The sequence below is a fragment of the Typopeltis vanoorti genome, chromosome 10 (genome assembly GCF_054136105.1).
Source record: "Typopeltis vanoorti isolate ZY-2024b chromosome 10, IOZ_Tvanoo_1.0, whole genome shotgun sequence".
NCBI lineage: Eukaryota > Metazoa > Arthropoda > Arachnida > Uropygi > Thelyphonidae > Typopeltis > Typopeltis vanoorti.
In genome coordinates this window covers 83,344,159-83,356,254 of record NC_143558.1, presented here as the reverse complement: position 1 = coordinate 83,356,254, position 12,096 = coordinate 83,344,159, and the positions used below count along the sequence as shown (strand labels likewise).

The 12,096-nt window shown below is 37.3% G+C and overlaps 1 protein-coding gene across 2 annotated transcripts in view; it reads right to left on the bottom strand.

The window, feature by feature from the left end:
* Window positions 1-12,096, bottom strand: part of LOC150102550 (cytoplasmic dynein 2 light intermediate chain 1) — a 372,826-nt gene that overhangs the window by 268,090 nt on the left and 92,640 nt on the right. The window lies entirely within an intron of this gene.

Sequence of the window (12,096 nt, the reverse complement as noted above, 5' to 3'; positions counted from 1 at the left end):
AAAAAAAAAGATGCAAGATTTGAAAGCTGAGTTGGTGAAGATAAACCAAGAGATAAGGCAGATGCAGAGTAAAATGAATTGAATTGCAGATATGTATGGAACAGTGAAGAAAACAAAAACAAATGATGTCAGTACAAAAAAGGTGACAAAAGACCTGTGAGTCTTTTGTCACCCTTTATGTGTGTATGGTGATTTGATTATTAGAAGTGTGGTAAACAAGAAGATACACAAAATTTGCTTTCCAGTAGGTAAAATGAATAGAGTGATTGAGGTGTTGGATATGAGGAATAAGCGAGCAAAGGAGTTGTTGGTGGTGGTAGTAGAGACAAATGACTTGACTAGGAACAAAGAGAACGTATGATTGGATATCAGGAGGATATGAGTAGGATAAAAGACAGTAGTGTGATATGAAAGGTAGTCAGTGTGTTGCCCAGATATGAGTGATTAGATGAGGCAGAGAGCAAGAATTATATGATATATCAGCAGAAATGTGTGAAGAGAAAGGATTGCAATTTGTTAATGTATAGAATAAGTTTGAAGGAAGAATTGAACTGTATATAAGAGTGGACTGCATTTGAATGGTTTTGGTGTGAGTCATTTGGAGAGAGAGAGACTGCTGCTGGAAGGAAGAGTAATCAGTGCAGAGAATGAATTTGAGCAAGTAAGAAGCGATGTGAAAGAGTTGGAGAGTAAGGAAGAAGAGAATGAAGTGGTGCTTATGAATGAAGAAGCGGATAGCATGAGTGTAGAGAATGAGACATCAAGTGTGCAGGACAACCAGGGAAACAGGAATACTCAGGGTAGACAGGGGAACACAGTATGAGAAAGGTTGATGGTCCTAGAGGTTGTGAATGCATGTCTAGTCAAAAAGGGAAGGAGATGAGCTGAGATTTAGAAAACAGTTGGATTTGAAGAAGGTTCTCAGATGAGTAAAGTGAAAAAGAAATGGCTTGAGCAAAGCATAGAAAAGTCACATCTAATAAGTGGTATCGGTGAAACTTATTATAGATCCAGGAATAAGATGTTATGTTTGTATATGAATGCTAGAAGTATAAGAAACAAGGCAAATGAAATGGTTGCATGATTGAATTTATTCACCCAAAAATTGATGCAATAAGTGAGACATGGTTGGATGAGAACGACATCCTGACAGAAATAGAAATGGAAGTGTATTGTGTATTTCGTGAAGATAGAAAGGGTAAAAAGGGAAGCAGAGTGCTATTGAGGATAGAAAAAGAAGTGTTCAATAGCAGTGGATGATGAGGAGGAGAGACTGACTGTGGGTGAGCAAGAGGTATATGGGGAATTAAGCAAACTTGATATTAATAAGGCTGTGGGACTTGATATATCACTGCATATTTCGAAGGAATGTGCCGTGAGTTGACATTTGCCTTGACATATTTGTTTAATGTGAGTCTTACATTGGGTCACATTCCAAAGGAGTGGAAGGAAGGAAAGATTGTACTGCTTCATAAAGGAGGTGACAGCACTCAAGTATCAAATTATGGGCCAAACTGTATGTCATGTGTTGTGGTTAAAGTGTTGGAAGGCTGGTGAGAATTGAAATCCAGAATCGGGTTGATAACAATGGTGTTATCTTTGATGGACAACATGGATTTGCTAAAGGGAGGTCATGTTTTAGTAATCTACTCACTTATTACAATAAGGTGACAGCAGTGTTGAATGATGGAAATGGATACACAGTAGTATACTTAGTCTTTTGCAAAGGCCTGTGATAGATTACTGCATGGTAAGTTGATAGTCAAACTAGAGCAGATGGGATTTGATATTAGACTAGTGCAGTGGATTAGAGATTGGCTGCCTGAGGTATCAACAAGTTGTGTGTGGCATAGCAATATCCCAGAAGAGGAAAATCACTAGTGGTGGTGTCCCTCAGGGGTCTGTTTTAGGACCGTCGTTGTTTAACCTGTATGTTAATGATATTGGGAAGATTTGAATGCAGCTATACAGTTGTTTATAGACAGTTGATGCAAAGTTGTGACGAACTATGAGGAGTAGAGCAGAGATGCTGTGGACTTACAAGTAAACTTGAATAATCTGAGTGATTCGGGACAGGAGCAGAGAAATGTCAGTACAATGTTGTGAAATGTTAAGTTTAAAAATTTGGTAAATAAAGATGGAATGTAGAATTTACTCTTGGTGGGGCTATATTGTTGGTGGTAGACTAAACAAGAGATCTTTGGACAATGGTGCATAATTATCTAAAATGTAAAGGAACATACTGAAACTGTAAGTCAAAAACAATGAATTCCGGCAAATGATGAAGGAATAAGTAGATTCTGGTCCCATTGTATAAGGCAAGCATGGGCAACCTTTCCTAGTTCGGGGGTCAAATTATCATTCTGTCTCCGAGTCAAGGGCCAAACCAAATTATTAAATAAAATAAATTAATATTCAATGAATTAAAACAAGTTGCTACTTCATATTTCATTTATTTATAATATAATGCTTTGGTATAAAGCTCTACATAAATTTTATAATATAATGAACGACATAACAAGTCAATGTGAAGATTGGCCTTGTACTTCACCTATGAGATTATCAATATTGACGTTAATATTACTTAAGGATAATCGCATAGAATTTTCGAGGTTTTCATCCGTTATTCTTGTCTGAATTTTTGATTTATTGTATTTCATCCTCGAAAAAAACTGTTCACACATATATGTGCTGCCGAAAAGACAAATGATTTTTCTTGAAAAGGCACATCAATTTGTATATTTTTCTTCCACCAAATAAAATTTATAAAATTCCGTCAAAGCAATGTTGTTAAATTGTGATTTTAGCACTAAATCTGCCTGAAGCTCAATAAGTTCCATCTGTAAGTTTTCATGCACATTATTTACATCAGCATCCATTGGACGAGCAAATATAGCGAATGTGGAGTCTTTGTTTTTGAAGTCAGCAAACCTTGTATCAAATTGCTCTATTAGAGCCTTAAGTTCATCTCCACAACAATTATAAGGGATATTTTTACGTGTTTTAGAGTAGGAAAACGATAACAATTTTTAGCTCATATATGACTTTCCAACAATCTTAGTTTATCACAAAAAGCTTTGACATGTCCATGCAGTTCATGAACTAATTGTCCTTGTTTTTGCAATTTAAGATTCAGTTCATTTAGGTATCCGGTGACATCTACAAGGAATGCTAAATCACACACCCACTCATCATCTTTTACTTGGTTAATTGTGTTTCCTTTTATGTCCATAAAATCTACACTGTCTTGTCTCAGATCATAAAATCATTTTAACATTTTACCTTTACTTAACCACCTCACTTCACAATAATAAGACACATCTTCATAATCTGAAAATAGGTCTGCCAAATACTCCTTAAATTGGCGGTAATTAAGTGCACGTGAATTAATAAAGTTAATACTGGCTACTACAACTTCCATAACATTTGTGAATTTAATCGATTTTGCACACAGATTTTGTTGGTGGATAATGCAGTGAAAATCTGTTAAATTTGCCAGATGGATCTGTAGTTCTATTGCTCTTTCATTAACTATTCCAATAAATCCCTTCTGTGCACCAACCATTGCAGGGGCTTCATCAGTGCATATGCCAGATAGTGAACTCCATTTAAGCCCAAACTCGAAGACTGTGTTGACTGTTTCAAATATATCTTCATCGGTAGTTGTTCCTTTTAACGGCCGAAGCGCCAATAATTCTTCTGTGATGTTTAAATCCGCATCAACTCCTCAAATAAATATTGCTAGTTGTGCTGTATCGGAGGTGTCGGTGCTGTCATCCAAAGCAACTGAAAATGCTTCTAATCTAGCAATCTTCTCTTTTAAACTTTTTTTTTGATATCATCAACCACAATTTCTATCCATCGGACAACAGTACGTCTCGACAAATGAATATTCTTGAAGTCGTTTTTCTTTTCAGGATATATTATACTTGCAACATCCAGCAGACATTCTTTGATAAGTTCTCCTTCACCAAATGACTTAGAATGCTTAGATACCACAAAGCTGGCTTTGACAATGCTGTGGTGCTGTGTTCTTTGCTTGTTGAACATTTGCTGCTGGGTATCCAAGTTCTTCTTCAACTTCTGTATTTCATCTTTTCGTAGCTGTCCATCAATTTTTGGGTGATCTGCATGTCTTGAAGTGAAGTGTCTCTTCAAGTTGTATTCTTTGTTGACGGATATTGATTCATTACACAGCAAACATACAGGCAAACCTTTATTCAGAATAAAATAATAATTATCCAACCAAATGTTTTGAAATTGACGATTCTCTGCATCTGCTTTTCTTTTTTCTGCAATAACCCCTGACATTGTCCCAAATTTATAAGTGATATTCAGAACTGTCAAACAAAACTATCTTCTACAACGCAGGCACTGAACAGAACATAATATCAATGCAGGCACTGAACAAAGCACAACACCAACGCGTAACACGTTCGCACACGCCGCTAGTCAAAGTGAGAAAGAGCCCTTGCGCAAAACATAGTGTGTTTTGCACAAGTCATATGACGTCAGCTTAATGTGAGTTAGTAGAACACACCATGTTTTCTCCCACCATGAATCAGACAAACTTCACTGAAATAGATTAGGGCCGGATCAAAAAGGTAGAGGGCTGGATCTGGCCCGTGGGTTGCCCATATGTGGCATAAGACTATGATTAGGCCACATATGGACTATAGTGCACAGATTTGGTCACCAGGTTTTCAAAAAGATCAAGAGATGTTGGAGAGGGTCCAGAGGCGATTAACCAACATAGTTTCTGATCTCTGGAATGTTGAATATGGTGAGGGGTTGAGACAATGCAATTTGCAGTCTAGTGGATAGAAATCCTAGGATAAAATAATAATAATAATTACTGTTATTAGAACACACAATTTATTATTATTATTATTATTATTATTATTATTCAGGCCACCATGGAATCAAAAGATTCATCCTGGTAGGTCCTTCCTAAGAACATAAAGTCTGTTAAGACTCATCGAGGAGAGGTCCCCCCTAAGAAACACAAAGTCGATCATACCACTCCTTAAACTCATTGACCGTTCTTGCTCCCACCACTCCATCAGGCAATGCATTCCACGGTTCAACCACCCTCCACACAAATAAACCACTCCTTACTCTCTTGCTCAGTTTCCTTTCGTAACTTCCAGGGATGGCCTCTTGTCATCACTCCTTCCCACTGGGGAGTTCTTTGGCAACCAAGCGAAAGAACTCCCCAGTGTCAACCCTGTAACCACCTCTCAACAGTTTAAAAGTCTCAATCATGTCACCTCTCCTTCTTCTATCCACCAAACTCTGCAGTCCACATTCCCTCAGCCAATCCTCATAACTATGCTTGTATAGTCCTGAAACCATCTTTGTCATCCGTCTTTGTATCCTTTCCACAGTTAATTTATCCCCTTCAAATCCTGGGGACCAAATCTGAGAACAATAATCCAAGTGTGGTCTGATCAGAGACTTATACAACGGAATGATAACCCTCTTATCTCTGCATGTCAGTGTCCTTCTCATAATTGCAGCAATCCTCTGTGTTACCTTCACCACCTTTGCAATATGTCCCTTAAACTTCAGGTTTCTATCAATCATCAATCCCCGATCTCTTGTCTCCCCTACTTTCTCCAGTATAACTCCTCCCATAGAGTATGCAGCATCCCATCGATGTTTCCCAAACCTCAAGACCTTACATTTTGCTGCATTAAACTGAAATCCCCATTCATTTGCCCATCTATCTGGCTTATTTAAATCCTCTTGCAGGACTACCACATCTGCACTATTACTAATAATCCTTCCCAGCTTTGCATCATCCACAAACAACTGAATATCCCCTTGCAATCCACTGGCAATGTCATTGATATAAAGGTTAAACAATATAGGTCTTCGTACTGAGCCCTGTGGGACCCCACTTGTAACCCTCTGCCTCCTTGAAACTGCTCCACCATATACAACTCTCTGATACCTATCAGACAGCCAATCCTGAATCCAGTTGACCAATCTGACATCCAGACCTATGTGTTGCAACTTAAATATCAGCTTATCATGTGGCACCCTGTCAAATGCCTTCGCTAAGTCTAAGAAAATTGCAGTATATGCCTTTCCCTCATCAGTGTCCTTCTCATAATTGCAGCAATCCTCTGTGTTACCTTCACCACCTTTGCAATATGTCCCTTAAACTTCAGGTTTCTATCAATCATCAATCCCCGATCTCTTGTCTCCCCTACTTTCTCCAGTGTCCTTCTCATAATTGCAGCAATCCTCTGTGTTACCTTCACCACCTTTGCAATATGTCCCTTAAACTTCAGGTTTCTATCAATCATCAATCCCCGATCTCTTGTCTCCCCTACTTTCTCCAGTATAACTCCTCCCATAGAGTATGCAGCATCCCATCGATGTTTCCCAAACCTCAAGACCTTACATTTTGCTGCATTAAACTGAAATCCCCATTCATTTGCCCATCTATCTGGCTTATTTAAATCCTCTTGCAGGACTACCACATCTGCACTATTACTAATAATCCTTCCCAGCTTTGCATCATCCACAAACAACTGAATATCCCCTTGCAATCCACTGGCAATGTCATTGATATAAAGGTTAAACAATATAGGTCTTCGTACTGAGCCCTGTGGGACCCCACTTGTAACCCTCTGCCTCCTTGAAACTGCTCCACCATATACAACTCTCTGATACCTATCAGACAGCCAATCCTGAATCCAGTTGACCAATCTGACATCCAGACCTATGTGTTGCAACTTAAATATCAGCTTATCATGTGGCACCCTGTCAAATGCCTTCGCTAAGTCTAAGAAAATTGCAGTATATGCCTTTCCCTCATCTAATGTTCTTGTAACTTTATTATAAAAGGCTAGCATATTGCTAAAACAAGAGCACCCTTTCACAAATCCATGTTGACTCTCACAGATAACATTACCCTCATCTGCCCAATGCTGTATACGGTTCCTCACTACTTTCTCCAAGATCTTAACAACTACTGATGACCCTGGGCACCTTTGCCGAAGCCAGACTTTCATTGAAAATTTTCATTTACAGACAAAAAATACTGTTTGTGGTGGTGATGGCACTGATGGTAGTTGTGTATAGGAGGAGAGACAGTGAGATGTGGTGAGGGAGTGGAGTACAGTGTCCTCCTGCAATGAGTCTTTGGACTTTTTGGATGTGTCATGTAATAATAACAATGTTATATACAAAATGTTATACTGCAAATCAAAATGCGCTACATATGGAAAATGAAAGCACCTTGTAGAATTAGGAGTATAAACAGATAAGCAATAACTGCACAAAAGCATTTTACGAAGAAATATTAAAAAAAAGTAAATGAAAAAGTGCACAAGAAATAATAAATAAAGACTGATAGAGAGGAAGGAATGGAAAGTACAGAGAAATCAGAATTTGAAACACAGTAGCAAAGCAAATAGTTTGCTCATGGTGACTCATTAGTATAGGCAACGAAGTCAGTCTCCTTGTAGAAAAAAACAGAAATTTCAGTTGTGTTTGAGATATTTTATAATTGTTATGGCTAGCGATAGCAAACTACTTTTTTTTTAGGGGGGGAGGCAAAGTGGCAAATGTATTTAGATAAGTAGGTGAAATTATGGCAATATTTTTGGACTTCATGAAGGCTTCATGATAGATCACTGCATGACAAATAGCTCTACAAGCTGGGGAAAATGGGAACAATAAGTAGCAGCTTAATCAGGTGGATAGGAGATTGGCTTTTTCTCATTGGTCTTTTGCATCCAAAGGTCGACAGGTATCATAATGACTCTGTATACAGGGCAGCACAGTGTTATTCAGGGCAGATCTTGTTTTACAATCTGCTCAAGTTCTACAACAGAGTGACAGAAGAATAGATAAGAGAAATAGATATACCATGATCCACTACGGGATTTTTCAAAAGGTATTTGATAAATGTGGAAAGATTTTTCACTTGGTTATAAATTAAATTAAAAATGTCAAGAAATTATATTCCTGGTTTAATCTTTTATCCAAGTGTAAGCAAACAAAGTTTGAGCATGAAGCAACTTCACAACTGGGCAACTCGTATATAGAGGCTAATGACTTCACATCACTTGCTTTAGTATCCCATAATGCAAAGTACATATCCTTACAGACATGTATAATGCTATGCATTTTGGGAAGGGTCACTATCCAGACCAGTTTCGACCTTTATTGAGGTCTCATAAGTTGAAGGAGAACAAGACCCAGAGGTGATACCAATGTTATATCTTGGCTTTTTCTTATTTAGTGTTTCAGTTATTTATCTTTATACTATCTTTATCCTTTATCTTATGCTATGTACTTATCAGTTATTTCATTAGCTGTCAAATTTATAGTTATTTTATGACTGCGCCAGCCGGCAACAGAATTCTGATATACTATGCTAGGTTACTTAGAAAGAAAATGCAGGGATCATGAAGTTGGCAGTCGTGGTCCTGTTTCTTATGTTACTAATGGATTTCCCTCTAATACACGGTTCGTGATTTTCCAAGCGGTAATTCAATCCACAAAAATATGACACACTCATTTGGTTTACACATAAGAAATACATTTATTTTGACACAAACATAGAGATACATTTTAGTTAAACCTTCAATTCTAAAAGAGTCTGAGTTCCCTCCCTTTTCTTAAATTAACACATCCAAAAAAAGGTTCCACACTATAATTTCTTATACTGACAAAATCTTGCACTTCCTTATATATCTATTCTCAGACTCTGTTAATTTATACTAAATTACCCATTACTATCACACATATAAAATACATATATATACAGGCTTACTCTACAATTCTGGCATAAATTTCATGAGATAATATTCCTTCTTATATTTCAAACTTTGTCCCCCCCCCAGAATTTTAGCTAGCATTCAAATTAAGTTTTAACATAATAACATTAGTTTCCTTCTTTTGATACAAACAGTCCGAAGCCTCAGTTTCCTATTCGGCTCAAGCCTAAGATGCCTCTTATTCCTTAGGTGTAGACAAAATGTCCAAATGCAGACAGTTCCTTAAACACAACATGGAAATTGGCTGTTTTCTCAACGTTCAGTTTCTCCTTCTTCCATGGTTACTCTAACTTAATACAAAAGGGTTTCAGCTTACCGTTCTTGCTTTATCTGGTAGATTTAGGACCCTCTTATCTGGATTCTCGGATCTCCTCACCGTATTTTCTTTATTGGCGTCTCCGCTATTCTTTTATTCTACTCGAGAAGGAGCACTCTTTCACTGACTTATACACTGGCTTTAATTCACCAGTGGCCCTTTCTTCTAGAACTCTGGATGCATTATAGTGCAGCTTTGATCCACGTGGCACGTATAGCAAGGGGAAATTCTTGCTACGCATGCCAGCAAGTTTCCACAGCTACTCAGCTCTCCGCTCAGGAAACCAGGAACCGACGAAAAAGAGAAGAGAAGAGAGCGATTCAAATCCCCGCTGAAACTATATACCACAAAACAGCGCCTTCACTCGGTGGTATCGTCATGCATACGGCGGCAGCCGATTGGTTACCATGGTTCCGAACTGTCTTTGACATGGCCTAAAACTTGTATCACTTTATACACATCTTTTTAGCAATTATCCATGATTTTCTATCTTGAATAATTTACAAACATTCTCTATTCAGTTTATGGGCCTCTTCAACATTACTTAATATTTACAAGCTGAATATATACATGTTCTAGGTCATAAATAAGCACATTTTCCATCTGGAGGCATAAGCATGTCCTTATCCATCCCTTCATACGTTTACCTTATGTTGGGTCGGAAAAGGGATGACTCATCACCTTTTTCGACACAACACCAATGTTGAAGTAATGCAGAAGTCATATTTCCTCAGATAAAGGATTAAAGCAAGAATATAATTTCTTGGCATCTTTAATTCATAATATAAAAGTGGAAAAACTTTCAATATCTATCTCTAATCCAGAGTATTTTAGTAATAAGGTGTGACACCCTTTGGCTACTTGTATATAGAAATATGACTTCTGTATTACTTCAATGTTGGTATCACTTCTCCCCCGTGAAATGATACTATGGAGATTGGCAATGCATTTTGATGAACTATTGAATACAAATATGTCTGGTCAGTTAGATGATATGAAAGAGAGCCAAGATCTAGAAGCAATTGAATCAGTACCAACAGATGCAGAAGTGGAGGCAGCTATTAAAAAACCTAAGAACAATAAGGTCCCAGGAATGGATATGATACAAGCAGAAATACGTTTTTATGGAATCTGTAGTTGGGTTTTATCAATGGTAGATGAAAGATTTGCTAGGTGTGTTTGAAAGAAGAGTTCTCAGGTATATTTTTAGAGCAGTACAAGAGAATGATATGTGGAGGAAAAGATATACCATGAACTATACAGATTATTTAAAGCCAGATATTATTAAGTACATAAAAATAAATAGATTAAGTTGGGCTGGACACATTATATGCATGGATAGTAATAGAATAGTTAACAAGATGTTTAACTAAGCCGGAAGGAAAAAGAAAAATTGGAAGGCCTAAATTAAGATGGGGTGATGCAAGATATTAAGATTTTAGGAGTCAAAAATTGGAGGAGTCTGGCATTGAATAAGGAAGGCTGGCAGAAGCTTCTGAAGGAGGCCAGGGCCCACACAGGGCTGTTAAGACAATGATGATGATGATGATAGCATCACTTTTGGGTCCGGCTCCCACTGATGAGATCTGAATAAATGTCGAAATCAGTCTGGGTAGTGACCCAGACGGATATGTGTTTTGCATTATGGGATACTAAGGCAAGTGATTTGAAGTCATAATCCTTTAACAAAGTATAAGCAAACAAATTTGTGCATGAAGTTTCTTCACGATTAGGCTACTTTTATATAAAGGCTAATGACTTCACTTCACATTGAATGCTTTAGTATCCCATAATGCAAAGCATACACCTGAAAGGCTGTGTGCTTTGCATTATATATATATAAGTAGCCTAGTCATGAAGAAACTTCACGTGCTTGTTTTTGCTTATTTATACTTGGATAAAGGATTATATAATTTCTTGGCATTTTTAATTTTTAATTTAATTTGTATTTGATAGAATTCCACATGCAAGAATATTACACAAACTCAAAAAATTGGCATATAAATCAGACCTGCGATATGGATAGGAATGCAGCTGTCTGAGAAGTATCAGAAAGTTATAAGAATATTATTACTTGTGCAGAAAAATCCTTCAATTCATAAAGAGCAGAAATTAAAACAAATTTTCAATAATATATGTAAAGAGGATATAAAAAAAAGTAACTAGATGAGGTTAGAAATGCTACAGGACCATACTGAAATAAAAAAGGATGGAAGAGAAAAAAAATTAACTGAAGAAAGTTGAAAAATAATAAAAATAATACAAAGAGGTTCTTCAGATACAGTGAATGAGTTCAAGGCAAAGTATGATAGATACTATATGAATGTCGAATAGTTGTGATGGACATGATGTTTAGGGCCCTCCCTCGATGAGTCTAAGGTCTCCTTGGAGTTGTCCATAATAATAATAATAATAACTACTGATAAGGACTTGATTGGGGGACATTCAGTGGTGCTAATCTCAAAAGAAGAGTGGTTCTTACTGACTGTTTGTGTTTAGCTCAGTGGCAGGTTTTTGGCTATCACTAGGGGGAGCCAAAGCTTTGGCAGGATTACTGCTGAGTATCCTGGAGTGATCCAGATCAAGAGTAATGAGTAAGAATAATCCTTTTGGGTCATTCATTGAGGTTAGAGTGATCTGAAAGATCACCAAGATTTTGGAGACTACTTATACACAAAATCTAAATGGACAGTAGGCCACTGTACCTATACATTCTTTTAGAGAAACTTGTGCCATAGTTACATTACTTATTTCCATGAAAATATGTATTCCTTGGGTTTTCATGTAAATAAGTAATGTAACTGTACTTATAACACTGCCCAAATTGGATGCACATCTCAATATAGTTGGAAGGCAAACTTTGGACAAAGCTGGATACAATGTTTAGAGAATTGCAAGTTTCTCCTGGCAAGGGCTCTCATGAAACAGGTAAAGATCCCTAAGGCTAATGTCCACCTCAAAAGAAGGCAACAGCATATCAGT